Source organism: Hyla sarda, chromosome 2, assembly GCF_029499605.1.
Source record: "Hyla sarda isolate aHylSar1 chromosome 2, aHylSar1.hap1, whole genome shotgun sequence".
In the NCBI taxonomy this organism is placed as follows: domain Eukaryota; kingdom Metazoa; phylum Chordata; class Amphibia; order Anura; family Hylidae; genus Hyla; species Hyla sarda.
In genome coordinates this window covers 365,075,799-365,095,721 of record NC_079190.1, presented here as the reverse complement: position 1 = coordinate 365,095,721, position 19,923 = coordinate 365,075,799, and the positions used below count along the sequence as shown (strand labels likewise).

The 19,923-nt window shown below is 44.9% G+C and overlaps 1 protein-coding gene across 7 annotated transcripts in view; it reads left to right on the top strand.

The window, feature by feature from the left end:
- Nucleotides 1-19,923, top strand: part of SYCP1 (synaptonemal complex protein 1) — a 955,469-nt gene that overhangs the window by 730,513 nt on the left and 205,033 nt on the right. The gene's annotated exons all lie outside the window — the stretch shown is intronic.

Here is a 19,923-nt window from a genome sequence, read left to right as displayed (position 1 = left end):
TCTAATAAATAGAATTCATAGGGATGTCTATTTTTTTTTTAAATAAAACTTGTATTGATTTTCAACAATTCTCAATAAGAAGTGTCAAACAGAAAACACTGTTTACAATAAGGAAATAATACAGAAAGGATTAGCTAAAGTGCCCTGAAGGGGCATGAAGTGCCTTATTGGGAAACATTACATACAATAAAAATTGGTTGCCTCCCATATACATAGATATACAGTGCTGAACTATAACATTTCAGTAAGCATAAGCATGTTTTCTGGAATATCTAAAGTATTTTTCTAGTTAAATGAATAGCATATTTCCACTTTTTTAATGCTTTTTCCCAAAGTACATTAGACTACTGGGCTCCCAACAATACCTAAAAGAACAATGCCAAACAGAGTACACGAAAGGAGGCCGCACTCGCCAAGCAGGTCTTTATTCAGGTCTAGTTGACATGATGCAGGCAGCAGGCGGGGGAGCTGCGGTGGAGGACGGGGAAGACCGGAACAAGTTGTTTCATGCGACTAGCGCACTTCCTCTAGCTGGAATGACTTCCGCCGGCACCGCCCCCGTATTCATAGAGGCGGCGCCGAGCGGTCGCCTAGCAGCCTGGTGAACAACCTGGTCAGGTGACTGTGTGTGCGGTCACATGATCATCATGTGATGAAAACATTAAGAAATGATAAACAGTGACAGTTACAATAAGGAAATAAAGTGATACAACAATAAGTTAGTCACAAAAAAGTGCCAAACTCATTTTGGTCATCCAACCCAAAATTACTGGTGCCGTTCAGTTGTACAATCCAGCGAGCTTCTCGCTGAAGCAGGACTTTGCTGCGGTCTCCTTCATTATGGAGGGGTGGAATTGTTTCTAGTACTAGACCCTTAAGGCCGTCATAGCTTCCATTATGCACCTGATTCATGTGGGCAATAAACCTGGGAGCCCCAACCGCGGTTCTAATAGAGCGGACATGCTCTCTGAACATGCTCTCTCAATGGTCTTGCCCACATAAAATCTGCCACAAGGGCAAATCAAGGCATAAACAACGAACGTGGATCTGCAAGTAATTAACTCAGTGATTTGGTGATTTCAGCCTCCTAGCCTTATGGCATTCCCTGAATGTAAATGTGTGCAGTGTGAACAAGACCTGCAAGGGTAATTGCCTTTTAGGGAGTGTTTGGTTAACCAATTCTTATCTGGATTGTGGTGATCAGTTTTGCCCTGTAGCTTCTTCAATCGCGATGTTTTTTCAAAAAAGTGACAAGGGAAGGATGTTGGGCCACTTCATGGAGATCAGGGTCAGATTCCAAGATGAACCAGCTACAGCGTATAGCACTTGTCACCTGCTGATTCATGTTGGAATTGGCCAGGGAAAAGCAGAACCATTTAGAGGAGATGTCACATCTTTTCGTGTGGTTCAAAAGGTCAGATCTGACAATGGACTTGACTCGTAGAAGACTATTCTCGATAATTTTCACTGGGTATTGCTTAGCCAGTAGACGCTTTTTAAGTTCCTGGGCTTCAGTATCAAAGACCTTGTCGACACTGTTGATCCTAGGGAGGCGGAGGTATTGGGAATAAGGGGGTGTGAACACTTAAAATGTAGTAATGCATTCCTGGCAGTAGATTTACGAAACCCTTCAGTGGTTAGAGTATCTCCAGCCTCTTTAAGTTTAACATCTAAAAAATCGAGTTCATGACCCCCAAACACTGCAGTGAATAGCATGTTTTCCGTATTGGTCTGGTTCAGATGACTGATGAATTTTTAAAAAATTCGTCTTCGGAGGAGTCCCAGACTACCAGTATGTCGTCGACATACCGGAGGAAGATCTTGATATGTTTGCAGAAGGGGTTGGTGAGGGAAAAAACGTGTCTATGTTCAAAGATGGCGAGGAACAAATTGGCGTAAGTACAGGAGACCGGCATACCCATGGCTGTGCCGGGCTCCTGCCTGTACCAGTCTTCACCATCTTTGAACTCAAAGGTATTCAGTCGCAGAGCCGATCCCCGCCACAATAGGGCGTCCAGGGGGTCGGCTCTGTGACTTATGTACCTTTGGCAAAAAGTACCACATAGGGTGGCGTGGGGCAGTGGGAAGGAGTCTTTCAGCTGTTTTTTTGGAAATGACTCCTTTCTCGCATCTGACTCGAAGGAAGGTCCAGAGTTGATCCAAGGTTTTTGCAGTTGGATTACTTGGAAGTGGTCTATAGGTGGTGGCGTCACTCAATAGGCAATGTTTTGCTGAGCACACGTTAGAAGCGTTGATTGTTTATAGTGCAGAATATGGACACAGACACACACAAGATGGACATTGTATGAATTAGGCATACAGGCGGGGAGAGAGGAGGCGGGGTCGTTTTTCCTGGTCTGCAACACCAAAGACCAGTTGACAGTTAGGGAGTCAGAGCACTCGAACAGCGGATTACGACTCTAGCAGATAAAGAGTGCCGTCTGTTCTGGACCATTCACTCTCTCCAGTTTTACCAGGCTAGTTCCCAGGCTCCCAGAGGACTTTGTGTCTACAAAGTCCCCTCTCAATACCAGGATGATCCTGAGTTTCTTTCAGAATGGGAACAAGCCCACCTGGATCATGCTACCAGACTGTCCTTAAGAAAAGCCAGACTGAGTATGGCTCCATCACTGCCGAACTCTGCAAGACTAAGACAGAATATCTGACTAGGGTGAGTGATTCCACTGCCCTTACGTTCTTCAAAAAATTGGATAAAAAATTTATGGTCACCCAGGCCGAAATAAAAGAATGCAAAAGAGAAAAGTTTGTGCACGTCAAAGTAGATTATGACTCAGCCCAAATGTTCACTTGGCAAATCAAGAAAGCTAATAGACGCCAGCGATACTCTCCAAATCGGAGACGAGGGAAGCCATGGAGACAACCATCGGATTATTGGACCTCCGATTCAGATGCGACTGGGTCAGATGAGGCATCGAATACCCAGACTACTCGTCCACAGGCTTCACTCCTAGATCCTCTCACTTTAGGAGAGAAATCAGGAGGAACAGAAGGAAGAAAGGACGTTGCCACCGTCCCGCTCAAGAGGAAGGGATTCACATTGAGGGACTTGAGACCGTTCCTGACTATAGCAACGTCATGAATCTCACGGAAATTTCCCTCACGGATGAGTGCTTGTCACTCCTTTCTAAGGGCCTGAATTTTGGCTTATGCCAGTCCTTTGATTATACCCAATTTGAGGTGGATTTGTTCAAGGCACCTAGTAAAATGGGGTTGCATAAAATGTTCAATAATAAAAAAAATATGTAGCATACACTACAGAAAATCTTAAAGAAGGAGAAATCTTAGCTATAGTAGGACCCCTTGGATTTTCACCTATCCTGAATTTCCCCCCCCCACAGATAGGGACACCCTGACAACATTATGTGAGTTGGCAGAGGACAATGACAGTCCCCATCTCCCCAGGTGCCACCTCAGTTGAGGTTTTGCCATTCTAAGGAGGTAACCCGTCTAGGTTTTCCCCTCCCACTCTGACAGGAAGCTCTATCGACCTGTTTGTTCGAGCGGTGACTAGGGATGTAAAGGCCTTGTTTCACCCCCGGTTGAATGGCAATCTCACCTTAGGTGAAGAAAGGGCTCTTAAGTGGTTGGTGTCCAGGCCAGATTTAAAAGTTGTTAAAGCTGATAAGGGCAGCAGCACCGTGGTTATGACCACTACAGCTTACAATCTAGAAAAACATCACCTGTTGAGTGACGCCACCCCCTATAGACCCCTTCCAAGTAATCCAACTACAAAAACCTTGGATCAACTCAGGACCTTCCTTCGAGTCAGCTGTGAGAAAGAAGTCATTTAAAAAAAAAACTTCTGAAAGACTCCTTCCCAGTGCCCCACGCTACCCTAGGTGGTACTTCTTGCCGAAGTTACAAAATTCGCAGAGCCGACCCCCTGGACGCCCTATTGTGGCGGGATCGGCTGAATACCTTTTGCAGTACATCGAGTGGTTGTTGAAACCTTTACTGCCTTCACCCCCACTTACATCGAGGACACAGGAGCCCTTCTGACAGCACTCATGGACTACCACTGGCACTAGTCATACCGACTTGCGTCGGTTGACATCGAGAGCCTGTACATCCGCATCCCCCACGATGCGGGTGTACAGGCTGTCCAGGAGTTCTTGTCCAAAACAGACAAGACAGAGGAGTTGGTGTCTTTTGTCTGTGAGGCCCTCCACTTTATCCTGACCCACAATGAGTTCAAAGATGGCGAAGAATGGTACAGGCAGGAGACCGGCACAGCCATGGGCACGCCGGTCTCCTGCACTTATGCCAATTTGTTCCTCACCATCTTTGAACGTAGACACGTTTTTTCCCTCACCAACCCCTTCCGCAAACATATCAAGATCTTCCTCCGGTATGTCGACGACATACTGGTAGTCTGGGACTCCTCCGAAGACAAATTTTTTAAATTCGTCAGTCATCTGAACCAGACCACTACGGAAGACATGCTTTTCACTTAAAGTGGTTGGAGATACTCTCACCACTGAAGGGTTTTGTAAATCTACTGCCAGGAATGCATTACTACATTTTAAGAGTTCACACCCCCAACACGTTAAGAAAAGCATCCCTTATTCCCAATTCCTCCGCCTCCGTAAGATCAACAGTGTCAACAAGGTCTTTAATACTGAAGCTCAGGAATCTACGAGTCAAGTCCATTGACAGATCTGACCTTTTGAACCACACGAAAAGATGTGACATCTCCCCTAAACGGTTCTGCTTTTCCCTGGCTAATTCCAACATGAATCAGCAGGTGACCAGTGCTATAGGCCGTAGCTGGTTCATCTTGGAATCTGACCCTGATCTCCATGAAGTGGCCCAACATCCTCCCTTTGTCACTTTTAGAAAAAAAAAAAACGATAGGAGAACAATTGAAGAAGCTACAGGGCAAAACTGATCACCACAATTCAGATAAGAATTGGTTAGCCAAACACTCCCTAAAAGGTAATTACCCTTGCAGGTCTTGTTCACACTGCACACATTTACATTCATGGAATGCCATAAGACTAGGAGGCTGGTATCACCAAATCACTGAGATAATTACTTGCAGATCCACATTCGTTGTTTATGCCTTGATCTGCCCTTGTGGCAGATTTTATGTGGGCAAGACCATTAGGCAGCTCCAGGTCCGGTTTCAGGAGCATGTCCTCTCTATTAGAACTGGGGTTGGGGCTCCCAGGATAATTGCCCACATGAATCAGGTGCATAATGGAAGCCATGACGCCTTAAGTTTCTAGGCCTAGAAAGAATTCCATCCCTCCATAATGGAGGAGACCGCAGCAAAGTCCTGCTCCAGCGAGAAGCTCATTGGATTGTAAGACTAAACACCACCGGTAATTTTGGGTTGAATGACCGAAACTAGTTTGGCTCTTTTTTGTGACTAACTTATTGTTTTATCACTTTATTTCCTTATTTTAACAGTCACTATTTATCATTTCTTAATGTTGTCATCACATGACTGTCATGTGACCGCACACACAGTCACCTGACTATGTTGTTCACCAGGCTGCTAGGCGACCGCTCTGCGCCGCCTCTATGAATATGAGGGCGGTGTCGGCGGAAGTCATTCCAGCTAGAGAAAGTCCGCTAGTCGCACAAAACAACTTGTTCCGGTCTTCCCCGTCCTCCACCGCAGCTCCCCCACCTGCTGCCTGCATCATGTCAACTAGACCTTAATAAAGACCTGCTTGGTGAGTGCGGCCTCCTTTCGTGTACTCTTTTTTGTTGCATTGTACTTCCTGTTTGGCTGTGCACCTCCGCTGCGGACTTCCTGATAGTCCAGTCCCTGTGTGTCACCCTGCGCTTCATCTGACACTTATTCTCGTATGTACCGGCTTCTGTTCTCCTCCTGCTTACTGCTTATACCTAGAAAGAAAGTGCTGCAGCACTCGGAAAAAGGCCATGGCCCCTTTTTCAAAAACAGTAAACTATTCCATATATTTTAGGCATTGTTTCAGGTATCAGTGGTCAAATCTCAACAGATCCCACGTTGATGGCATATTGAATCAATATGATATCTATGCTAAGGACACATTTAAAAAGCTTGTATTTATTTATTTGTTTTCTATTATTTTTAATGGTCCAAATCATTGATATACTAGTACAGTAGATATAACATTGTAGCCATGGCCTCATCAGCATTCAACATGTAGTGACATTTGTTATATAACAGTCTAAATGGCATGGTTGCTATTAACTGTGGCATCTAGGGTTGAACCCCCACCAAGTAAGTGTTCAATATAATATATAATAGACACTTTTCTAGTATCTAGTATTTTCTATTTTCACCTACCTGTCTACAACATAAGCTAGTGTGTGATATAATAATAAGCCCTGTAGGATGCACTACAGCCATGGTTAGCATTTGTGTTGGCTTTAATTTGCAGGCAATATGAAAAATAACTGCATTTCCTCTGTTGTCATGACCACAGTGCTCTCTGCTGACCTCTGCTGTCCATTTCATGAACTCTCCTAAGCAGGATAAAATCCCCATAGCAAACATATGCTGCTTTGGACCGTTCCTAAAATGGACAGCAGAGGTCAGCAGAGAGCAGTGAGGTCATGACATCAGAGGAAATACATTTCTTTTTTGGATTTCTCTTTAGTATACAGCCCCTAAAAAGTACTGGAAGGATTAAGATTTTTTAATAGAAGTGATTTACAAATCTGTTTAACTTTCTGGCACCAGATGATTTAAGAAAAAAAGTTTTCCACAGAAGTATCCCTTTAAGGTCACAAGCAAGAAATACACAATGATAAAATCACATAAAATACATACAGAACATGACAAACAAATGCCTGCAGGAAATGGTTGGGTGGACTGATTAGAGAAAATAATCTTTTTTCTCTTGGGCTATATATGCCTAAAGCTAAAGTGCCACATGCAAAAAATATATATACATACAGGAGGAGGATCATAGGCAGCAGAAACTGTATGAAAAGTGAATTAGTGCAATCCATAACAAAATAAATAGCCGTACTGTACATGGAAAGTAATTGCACCTTGGGAATATTGCACAAAAGGCAAAGCCCCATAACAAGCACAAAGGATACTGTCAAAGTGCAATGGGTATGAAAGTGCAATTTCACTGGGTCACGGGAAAAAAACTTCTCCAATATAATATGGTGGCATTGTACCTCAGTGTATTGAAAAGGCTGTCCAAAAACAATGTAAATATAGGGCAAATCGTGCGCCTCCCCCACCCCGCAGTAAGCCAAGTCCCTTCAGTCCCCAATCATTACCTGCATGTCACACAGCAACATGCCACCCTAACGGACCGTGGCCCTGTGAGCAAGCAAAAACGCGAAACGGACGTTAAGGTGGCGTGTTTCTGTGTGACCTGCAGGTAATGATTGAGGACTGAAGGGACTTCCCTTACTGCAGGGTGGGGGTGGCGCATTATTTGCCCGATATTTACATTGTTTTTGGACAGCTTTTTCGATACACTGAGGTACAATACCACCATATTATATTGGAGAAGTTTTTTTCCTGTGACCCAGTGAAATTGCACTTTCATACCCATTGCACTTGGACAGTATCCTTTGTGCTTGTTATGGGGCTTTGACTTCTGTGCAATATTCCCAAGGTGCAATTATTTTCCATGTATGGTACAGCTATTTATTTTGCTATGTTTTGCACTGATGTACTTAATCACTTTTCATACAGTTTTTGCTGCCTTTGATCCGCCTCCTGTATGTATATATTTTTTGCATGTGGCACTTTAGCTCTAGGCATATATAGCCCAAGAGAAAAAAGATTATTTTCTCTAATCAGTCCACCCAACCATTTCCTGCAGGCATTTGTTTGTCACGTTCTGTATCTATTTTATGTGAATTTATCATTGTGTATTTATTGCTTGTGACCTTAATAAAGATTTTTCTAATTTGCATATATATTTGAGTCTACCGATTTTTTTGTAGGAGTTATATATTCATGGGTAGCAATACAGTTACAGCTGAGTTTTTGTAGACGTTGTACTGTGAAATGATATGTGTGCAGTAAGACCAATTTAGTATTGAGACCAATTTATGCCTTTTTTTTAGCAGTTAAAGTGCAGTGTAAATAAAGTGGCAATAAAAAATTGCAAAAATACGTTGTGTAAGCTTTGCCTAAATCATTTGCAATGTTAGGAAAGCTAGACAAAGTTTGCTAGTAGCAAACAAAGTGTTTGTCCAGCATGAAGGGGGAGAGTATATAAAAAAAAATTGTTTTATTCGAATAGCAAATACATACAGGATAAATATATGAACAGTGTTGCATCTGACTTGCTTCACACTTAGTTGCGCTTGGTCATAGTGTGCATACATTACAGAAAATAACGCCTTAAAATACTCTGCATACAGGTCACATGTTCATGATGCCACCATTAGTGTTGCTCGCGAATATTCGCAATACAAATTTTATTCGCGAATATCGCATATTCGCGAATTCGCGAATATTCGCGAATATAGCACTATATATTCGTAATTATGAATATTCGTTTATTTTTTTTATTTTTTTTCACAGTACACATAACAGTGATCATCCCTCTCTGCTCCCAGCTTGTGTGGTGTAAAGAAGGCTCTAATACTACTGTGTGAGACTGGTGTGCGAATTTGCGCATATGCGAAAATGTGCATATGCTAATTTTCGCATATGCGAATTTCTACTTGTATTGGTTTTTGTGTGTTACTTTTCGCGCATGTAAATGTTCGCATACGCAAATTTTTGCATGTGCGAAAATAAAACGCGAATATTCGCGAATATATGACGAATGTTCGTCCATATATTCGCGAATATTCGCAAATTCGAATATGGCCTATGCCGCTCAACACTAGCCACCATACTGAGTTACTTAAAATAGGACAAGTAAGGGGCGTGGCCTAGCTTCCTAGATACATGGCAGCATAGCAGAAGAGCTCTGTCTCACCTTCCTGTTTTAGCGATTAAGCTCACAGCAAACCACCTCAAAACCAGCTTTACCATCTTCCCTCTACTCACCAAACATGCTGGGAAAAAGAAGGAAAGTGTAACGCCCAACATGTGTGGACCCGCTGTGCCACTTACCGGTTTGGCTTTGGGCATAACTGGTGAGCGGAGTCTAAGTATCCCTCTGGTCTTCACCCTTTATCCCGCATCGGGTACGGAAGCTGGTCTTAGCTGCAGGGAGATACCAGGTCACTACACAAGAGGGGTCCCGGTGAAGTGTCAGCTGGCCTAGCAGGCCAGAAGATCCTTAATGGAAAGGACCTGTGTTTTTAGGTGGGTGGGCTGGATGAGGCTGGGTGGAGTAGAACAGCAGCAGAGTCTGTAGAAGCTGACCAGGCAGATGGTGTAGCAGAGCCGGAGCAAGGAATAGCAGAGCTGAATAGCACAGGTGCTGGTGGTGTTCTTAGCTCAATAGCAGGCAAAGACATAGTCTAGCAGTCCGAGGTCTGTACCAGGAGAGACAGGAAAGTACCAGGGATCAGGCGAGAGACTGCGTCACAAAACGGGCAGGAATCAGGAACTCGCAGTCAGCAGATTAGCAGCAGAACCTACGCTATGGAAAACCACAATATTGCTCAAGCACGGAAGGCAGGGCGGAGTGACCTTAACCTCTTCAGAATTCTGGGCGTATGCATGCGCCCTGCATCCCGAGTCCTTAAGGACGTGGGGCGTATGCATACGCCCGTGGGAATTCCGGTCCCCACCGCTAGCCGGTTGGGGACCGAACCGGGATGCCTGCTGAAATCATTCAGCAGGACATCCCGGCACATCGCCCAGGGGGGTCCTGAGACCCCCCCATGTCGACGATCGCATAAAATCGCATGTCAATTCAGACATGCGATTTTCTGCTATTCCGGGCTTATCGGATCTCTGGTGACCCGATCACCCAGAAAATAGGGATGATCGGAGCTGTCAGTGACAGCCCCGATCATCCTGAGGGCTAGGAGCGAGGTCGCAGTGCTGCGATCTCCTCCTATCCCCTGCCATTGGAAAGTGTAACGCCCAACGTGTGTGGACCTGCTGTGCCACTTACCGGTTTGGCTTTGGGCATAACTGGTGAGCGGAGTCTAAGTATCCCTCTGGTCTTCACCCTTTATCCCGCATCGGGTGCGGAAGCTGGTCTTAGCTGCAGGGAGATACCAGGTCACTATACAAGAGTGGTCCCGATCATCCTGAGGGCTAGGAGCGAGGTCGCAGTGCTGCGATCTCCTCCTATCCCCTGCCATTGGTCAGAACTGATTCTGACCAATGGCACAGCAGGACAGTGGGTTGCCTGGGGACCACTGATCGTCACTGGAGACTGAAAAAATCCTGGCTCAGGTAGGGAAACGACGGTGGGGGGCAGGGGAAATGAAAGTGGAAGTAAAGTGATCTTTACTGTGGCAACCACTAGGAAGGCCAAACTGCAAATCCCAGCATGCTGGGAGTTGTAGTTTTGCAACATCTGGAGGGTCACAGTTTGGAGACCACTGTTACAGTGGTGCCCAAATGGTAGCCCTCCAGATGTTGCCAAACTACAACTCTCAGCATGTCTAGACTGCCCAGGCATGCTGAGAGTTGTAGTTCTGTAACATCTGTCCCTTCATTTTTTCATGAAATTTTAGAAAATTGCTGCTCTACTTTGAAGCCCTCTCATTTTTTCAAAAAGCAAAAATATGTCCATTTTATGATGCCAACATAAAGTGGACATATTGTATTTGTGAATAAAAAATAAAATATATTGGGAATATCCATTTTCCATACAAATTTTCAAAATTTTCATGAAATATTGGGATTTTACACCAAAAAAGGATGCAAGTAACGCCAAAAGTTTACCACCAAAATAAAGTAGAATATGTCACGAAAAAATTTTCTCAGAATCAGAATATTCGGTAAAAGCGTTTTCGAGTTATTAATTCGTAAAGCGACAGTGGTCATAATTGCGAAAAAGGGCTCCGTCCTTAAGGTGAAAAAGGGCTGCGTCCTTAAGGGGTTAAATAGGTAAAGCTGAACAGGGATTGGAAAGGGAGTGAAATCAGAGGCGGGCACAAACCCTTAAAGAGACAGGCTTTGTGCGACCCTTACTAGATGCACCAGAGACAGATGCAGAATGAGTCTGTGTGGGAGTCACATTCTGGAGTCTCGAGGAGGGGGAGCTGTGCAAGCTGTTCAGCCAAGGTAGGCAGAAGTAATTGGTACAGTACCCTCCCCTCAAATGTGAATGTTCCTTGAAGAAAGCCAGACCTTGTCACCAGGGGAAAACAGAGGAGGCCATCTGTGTCTAGTGTACGCATTCTTCTTCATCCAAGACACCGCCTGCGAAAGTTCTTGGTCTGACTCCAGATGTTGACAAAGAATGTTGAGACAGAGTTCGCAGACAAGGGCAAGGGAGCATGTGGATGAAGTCCATACACAATATAGAAAGGAGAAGAGCCCGTAGATTATCCGGTATGACTGTTATAAGAAAACTCTGCCCAAGGCAGAAGACAAGCCCAATCATCATGCTGTGCTGAGACATAGTGTCGCAGATAATTCTCTAAGATCTGATTTACACGCTCCAGTTGTGCATTAGTTTGTGGATGGTACCTGGAAGATAAATCCAATTTGATATCCAGAAGTCCACAGAGTGCTTGCCAGAATCGGGAAGTGAACTGTACTCCACGATCAGACACAATATGTAGAGGAAGACCATAAAGACAGAAGATATGCTCCACAAAATAAATGAGCCAGTGAACAAGCAGAGGGCAATACAGGAAGTGGACCAAAGTGTGCCATCTTGGAAAATCGGTCCACCACTACCCAGATTGCATAACAGCCATGGGAAGGTTAAAGGTCCGTAATGAAGTCCATTGCAATGTGTTGCCAGGGGGCTTCAGGAATGGGTAGTGGTTGTAAAAATCCGGAGGGCTTGGTTCTGGATACCTTGTTGCGAGCACAGGTGGTACAGATGGAGACAAATTCTCGGACATCATTAGACAGTGTGGGCCACCAGCAGTGATGGGGCAGCAAGTCAAGGGTCTTACTTACCCCAGGATGACCAGCAATTTTGGAACAATGTCCCCAAGAAAGTACTCTCCTCCTCTTGGCAAGCGGAACAAAGATCGTTCCTGGAGGAATATACTTCAGCTGGACAGGAGCCACAGAGACCAGACGAGAAGAATTCATGATGTGTTGTGGTTCCTTGATATTGTCCTTGGATCAAAGGAACGATGGGGTGCATCTGCCTTCACATTCTTGTCTGCTGGTCAGAAATGCAGAAGAAAATTGAACATGGCCAAGAAGATCGCCCATCGAGCCTGCCGAGGGTTAAGATGCTGAGCAGACTGCAGATATGTGAGGTTCTTGTGATCAGTGTATATTAGCACTGGATGCATTTCCCCTTCCAGGAGATATCTCCATTCTTCCAAGGCCATCTTAATGGCTAGCAGCTCTCTATCGCCAATGGTATAGTTTCTTTCTGCGGAAGAGAAAAGCTTGGAGAATAAAACCACACGTGACAAACCTCCCCCTAGAGTTATTTTGCAGCAGGATGGCACCAGCGCCAATAGAAGAAACATCCACTTCAAGGAATAACTGTTTGGAGGTATCTGGATGATGGAGAATTGGAGAAGCCACAAAACAGTCTTTCAGATACAGGAGAGCAGATTCGACCTCCGAAGTCCACTTATTCGTATGCAGCCCTTTCTTCGTCAATGCTAAAATAGGAAGTTTGGAATAAACTGCCTATAGAAGTTTGCAAATCCTAGAAATCTTTGAAAGGCACAAAGGCCCTGTGGACGAGGCAAATTCTGGATAGCAGATACCTTGCAGGATCCATTTTCAGACCAGTGCTTGAAACAATGTATCCCAGGAAGGGTAATGAGGATTGTTTGAAGACACACTTTGCATACAGTCCATTTTCTCTCAATCGCTGAAGAACAAGACGCACTTGTTTACGGTGGATAGACAAGTTAGAGGAGTAGACTAGGATGTCATCCAGATGGACCACCACACATTTGTACAGCAGATCCCGGAAGATGTCATTCAAGAACTGGAATACTGCAGGAGCATTACACAGGCCGAAGGGCATGACCAGGTATTCATAGTGGTCGTCACGGGTATTGAATGTCGTCTTCCACTCGTCGCCTTCACGGATGCGAAACAGGTTATATGCTCCACTCAAATCCAACTTGGTGAAAACCTGAGCACCACGAATACGGTCGAACAATTCAGAAATCAACGGCAGAGGATAGTTGTATTTTACTGTAATCTTATGCAGTCCATGATAGTCTATACATGGACGCAGAGACCCATCCTTCTTTGCCACAAAAAAGAAGCCGGCTCGAGCTGGAGAAGTGGACTTCCAGATAAACCCCCTCTCAAGGTTTTCCTTTATGTACTCTGACATTGTGCTCTGTCTGTGAGTGGGCCTTGCAACGAGTGGTATTGCTAAGAGAGTTAGAATTCTGAAATATCTCTGCTGTATGGAGTGAATATCTGCTGTGTGGAGTGAATTGTGTGAGTACTTAAAGTTGCACATAAGGGATCACTGCTAGACTCTAAACAGCCTTCCCACATTAAATTTTTTAATTTTTTTTATTTTATTCTTTTTTTTTCTTCAGTCTACCTCTAGGGGGAGGGGTAGTCACACACAGGTGAATACATCTTAGCTTGGGACTCTGTGTGAGTGTGCTATGTCTGTGAGTGGCCTTGCAAAGAGTGGTATGCTAAGAGAGTTAGAATTCTGAAATATCTCTGCTGTATGGAGTGAATATCTGCTGTGAGAAGTGAATTGTGTGAGTACTTAAAGTTGCACATAAGGGATCACTGCTAGACTCTAAACAGCCTTCTCACCTTTATTTTTATTTATTTATTTTTTTCTTCAGTCTACCTCTAGGGGAGGGATAGTCACACACAGGTGTATAAATCTTATCTTGGGACTCTGTGTGAGTGTACTCTGTCTGTGAGGGGGCCTTGCAAAGAGTGGTATTGCTAAGAGAGTTAGAATTCTGAGAGTTTGAAAGCAGGAGTTTGAGATCCCTGTGAGTGTTACTTTTTTTACACTGTAGAGACTTTAACTCACAAGGACTACAGAGAATTAATTTGTAATATTTATTGTCTGTTGTTGGCGATTAATTCGTGAAATCCCCATAATTAGATGCCCTTCATGTTGGAACATGCAGTCAGGTGTACATCCTGTTCAATGTATACAATCCTGTTGTTCATTTGGAAGCCCAGATCCCGGATCTAGAGGAGCAACTGGCAACACTGAGATGCAGTGACAACACGGAGAGGAGTCTCCTGCTCACTGAGCAAGTACTCTCTGGGGTAGAGGTGGGGGAGGATAGTGGGATGGAGGGGCAGGACAGTCAGGCAGTTAGCTGGGTTACAGTTAGAAAACGGGGTAGAGGGAAAAGTGTCAGGGAAGCTAGTCCTGAACTGGCACACCCCAACAAGTTTGCCCGGTTGGCAGATGAGGTGGATGCCATTCCAGAGCTAGCAGTACTGCAGCAGGACTCTGCCTCTGACCGCCAGGGGGGGTCTGCTCCAGTAAGGAGGAAGGAGGGAGGGAGGAGTACAGGGCACGCCAGACAGGTACTCGTAGTGGGGAACTCAATTATTAGGGGGACAGACAGGGCGATCTGTCTCAAAGACCGGGATTTTCCTGTAGCTCGAGTTCGGCACATCGTGGATCGGGTTGACAGGTTGCTGGGTGGTACTGGAGAGGACACAGCAGTCATGGTACATATTGGCACCAATGACAAAGTAAGAGGTAGGTGGAGTGTCCTTAAAAACGATTTCAGGGACTTGGGCCGCAAGCTTAAGGCAAGGACCTCCAAGGTAATATTTTCTGAAATATTACCTGTACCACGAGCCACACCAGAGAGGAAGCAGGAGATTAGGGAGGTAAACAAGTGGCTCAGAAGCTGGTGTAGGAAGGAGGGGTTTGGGTTCATGGAGAACTGGGCTGACTTTGCTGTCGGTTACCGGCTCTACCGTAGGGACGGACTGCACCTCAATGGGGAGGGTGCAGCTGTGCTTGGGGAGAAGATGGCTAGAAGGGTGGAGGAGTGTTTAAACTAGGGACTGGGGGGGAGGGAACCTACAACACAGAGGGGGAAGATAGTGTAGATAGAGAGGGGGGACTTATGAATGTAACTGGGGGTGGAGCGGAGGGTGGGGTTAGAATAGTTAATAAGGATAGGCTTCAAAGGAAGAAAAACCATATGCCATTGAATTGCATGTTGACTAATGCCAGAAGTATGACCAATAAATCTGATGAACTGGAATGGTTGATGTCTGAGGAGGATTATGACATAGTGGGTATAACAGAGACTTGGTTGGATGATACCTGTGACTGGGCGGTCCACATACAGGGATATAGTCTATTCAGGAAGGATCGGACAAAACGGAAAGGGGGAGGAATCTGTCTTTATGTAAAGTCCAGTCTGAAGGCCGCACTGTGGGAGGATATACGGGAGGGAAACGATATTGTGGAGTCATTATGGGTAGAAATATATGGAGATAAAAATAATAAAATTCTGATAGGGGTTTACTATAAGCCACCAAACATAATGGAAGAGCCAGAAGATCAATTACTGAGGCAAATAAACAAAGCAGCACATCAAAATGAGGTGATAATAATGGGGGACTTTAACTATCCTGATATAAATTGGGAGACTGAGTCCTGTGAATATAATAAAGGAAACAGGTTTCTGACTATAGCTAAAGACATTTATCTGTCCCAAATGGTGCAGAGCTCGACCAGAGGGGGCGCCGTACTACACTTAATATTAATCAACAGACCTGACAGAGTAACTAATGTGCAAATAGAAGGACACCTAGGAAATAGTGATCATAATATAATACATTATAACTTGTTCTTCAATAAGGGAATCTCTCGAGGGGCCACAAAAACCATGAACTTTAGGAAGGCAAAGTTTGACCAACTCAGAGAAGCCCTTAACAATATAAAATGGGATAATGTCCTCAAAAACAAGAATACTGACACTAAATGGGTTAACCCCTTAAGGACGCAGGTTTTTCAGTTTTTGCACTTTCGCTTTTTCCTCCTTACATTTTAACCCCTTAAGGACTCAGCCCATTTTGGCCTTAAGGACTCAGACAATTTAATTTTTAAGTTTTCATTTTTTCCTCCTCGCCTTCTAAAAATCATAACTCTTTTATATTTTCATCCACAGACTAGTATGAGGGCTTGTTTTTTGCGCGACCAGTTGTCCTTTGTAATGACATCACTCATTATATCATAACATGTATGGCGCAACCAAAAAACACTATTTTTGTGGGGAAATTAAAACAAAAAACGCAATTTTGCTAATTTTGGAAGGTTTCGTTTTCACGCCGTACAATTTATGGTAAAAATGACATGTGTTCTTTATTCTGAGGGTCAATACGATTAAAATGATACCCATTATTACATACTTTTATATTATTGTTGCGCTTAAAAAAATCACAAACTTTTTAACCAAATTAGTACGTTTATAATCCCTTTATTTTGATGACCTATTACTTTTTTATTTTTCCGTATAAGCGGCGGTATGGGGGCTCATTTTTTGCGCCATGATCTGTACTTTTTTTTGATACCACATTTGCATATAAAAAACTTTTAATACATTTTTTATAATTTTTTTTAATAAAATGTATTAAAAAAGTAGGAATTTTGGACTTTTTTTTTTTTCGTTCACGCCGTTAACCGTACGGGATCATTAACATTTTATTTTAATAGTTTGGACATTTACGCACGCGTGGATACCAAATATGTCTATAAAAAAAATTTTTGACGCTTTTTGGGGGTAAAATAGGTAAAACGGACGTTTAACTTTTTTATTGGGGGAGGGGATTTTTCAAATTTTTTTTACTTTTACTTTTACATTTTTTTACATTTTTTTTTACACTTGAATAGTCCCCATAGGGGACTATTCATAGCAATACCATGATTGCTAATACTGATCTGTTCTATGTATAGGACATAGAACAGATCAGTGTTTTCGGTCATCTTCTGCTCTGGTCTGCTCGATCACAGACCAGAGCAGGAGACGCCGGGAGCCGCACGGAGGAAGGAGAGGGGACCTCCGTGCGGCGTTATGAATGATCGGATCCCCGCAGCAGCACTGCGGGCGATCCGATCATTCATTCAAATCGCGCACTGCCGCAAATACAATCAATACAGATCCCGGCACCTGAGGGGTTAATGGCAGACGCCCACGAGATCGCGGGCGTCGGCCATTGCCGGCGGGTCCCTGGCTGCGATCAGCAGCCGGGATCAGCCGCGCATGACACGGGCATCGCTCCGATGCCCGCGGTTATGCTTAGGACGTAAATGTACGTCCTGGTGCGTTAAGTACCACCGCACCAGGACGTACATTTACGTCCTGCGTCCTTAAGGGGTTAAAAATCCTAACCCTTTCAATTTTCCACCAAAAATCCATATTATGGCTTATTTTTTGCGTCACCAATTCTACTTTGCAGTGACATTAGTCATTTTACCCAAAAATTCACGGCGAAACGGAAAAAAAAAATCATTGTGCGACAAAATCGAAGAAAAAACACCATTTTGTGACTTTTGGGGGCTTCCGTTTCTACGCAGTGCATATTTTGGTAAAAATGACACCTTATCATTATTCTGTAGGTCCATACGGTTAAAATGATACCCTATTTATATAGGTTTGATTTTGTTGTACTTCTGGAAAAAATCATAACTACATGCAGGAAAATGTATATGAGGACTAATTTTTTGTGCCGCGATCTGAAGTTTTTATCGGTATGATTTTTGTTTTGATCGGAATTTTTGATCACTTTTTATTCATTTTTTTAATGGTATAAAAAGTGACCAAAAATACGCTTTTTTGGACTTTGGAATTTTTTTGCGCATACGCCATTGACCGTGCGGTTTAATTAATGATATATTTTTATAGTTCGGACATTTACGCACGCGGCGATACCACATATGTTTATTTTTTTATTTACACTGTTTTATTTTTTTTATGGGAAAAGGCGGGTGATTCAAACTTTTATTAGGGAAGGGGTTAAATGACCTTTATTAACACTTTTTTTTCCCTTTTTTTTTCAGTGTTATAGGTCCCATAGGGACCTATAACACTGCACACACTAATCTCTCATGCTGATCACTGGCGTGTATTAACACACCTGTGATCAGTGTTATCAGCGCTTGACTGCTCCTGCCTGGATCTCAGGCATGGAGCAGTCATTCGTCGATCGGACACCGAGGAGGCAGGTAAGTGCCCTCCCGGTGTCCTGTAAGCTGTTCGGAACGCCGCGGCGGTCCCGAACAGCCCGACTGAGCATCCGGGATACTTTCACTTTCCCTTCAGACGCGTCGGTCAGCTTTGATCGCCGCGTCTGAAGGGTTAATACAGGGCATTAACAGGGCATGTCCTGTATTAGCCGCGGGTCCCGGCCGTTGATAGCTGCCGGGACCGACCCGATATGACGCGGGGACACCGCCTGACCCCGCGGCATATCGCGGGAGCCGGCGGAGGACGTAAATATACATCCTGCGTCGTTAAGGGGTTAAAAATGTGTCTGAAGGAGGTGGACATGGTCTAGAATTCTCCAGACCAGGTCTTCTGATTTTTTGTTTTCCTAGTATAGGGACGTGTTAGTTTTTTCATTCCTTTTTCTTTCATGTTTTCAGGTGGGAACTCAGGGACTCCGGTTCCCTGTTTCCCCATTGCGAGTAAGGGGGCAGCAACATTGCACATATGCGCTGTTCACCCCCCCTCGCCAACGGTCAGCGCCTGGGTTGGTTCCTCATGGGTCCGGGTCCCCCTATTTCTCTGCTCGCCTCGCTCGCGCATAGCAGCTAGGCATGATGCAGGGACAAAAAGCTGACTGAAGACTTCACAGAAGACTCCATTAGGTAAGTTCTTCTGACTGAGGTGAGTACTTTTCCCTTTCTCCCTTAGGTGCAAGGACTTGCAACCTCTGGAGACCCTCAGTTTTTGGCCCACCTTTCAGGTTTATGGGGCTGGCTGGTACTGGGGCGAGCAGTGGCATCTTTGGGGGCATGATATCTTTTATTACACTGTGTGTAGGTGTTTTTGTTCTTCTTACACTGTGTGTGAGTGTGTTTTACTATGCGGCTGTAGCCGCAGCGCCTTATATGCGGCTGACAACCGCGGCGCTTTTACTGGCTGAGCGCATGGAGCGCCGGCTTACTTTCATTTTCTCCGACAGCTGCTGCCGGTGTGTACCCCGCCCGCTCATTTCCCCCGAGTGCATATGCTGCTGACATGTGCGCTCGGGACAGGGAGCGGACGCCATTACTGCTTCGTCCCCGACTTCTACAAAGCGGAGGCGCTTATTATGCAGTGATGTGTGTGGATAATGGGATACTGTCGGGCGCATGAAGCGCCGTCTTTCTTTCACTTCGGTAGAAGACGGCTGCCGGGGGATATTTGTATTGCCCGCTCACTTCCCTGCGGGCGCATATGCGGCTAACATGTGCGCCCGGGGCAAGGAGCGGGCGCCATTACTGTGGGTTTTTTTCGGCGGCCGGGGCTCTATAGCTTCGCCCACAGGGCTGCCAGAGCTTACTGGAGGCGCTAATCGCCCTCCAATCAGTGCTGTGCGCGCGATCCAGGTGGCAGGGGCCAGTCAGTGCCCCTGCTCTGGGAACGCCCCTCTCAGGGGTTAACACTTTCCTGTCATAGGGGACGCTATTATGTTCCTCCCTCTAATCTGACAACTTGACTACTAGTCTTCTATTTTGTCTGTATGACATCTTATTCCTAAAATGCCCACTGACTCTGCCTGCTCCACTGCTCCCCCAGACCCCCTAGCTTCCCCGGATGTTACAGTTCCGGTGGATTCGGCCGCCCCTTCAGCCTGGGTTTTCTTCCTATCCCAATATATGGCTGACTTGACTCAAGTCCCCCTTGTGGTGGCTGAGGCCTCACGTGACATGGTGTCTACCTTGAAGAGGTCTGCCCTGCGCCGGCCCT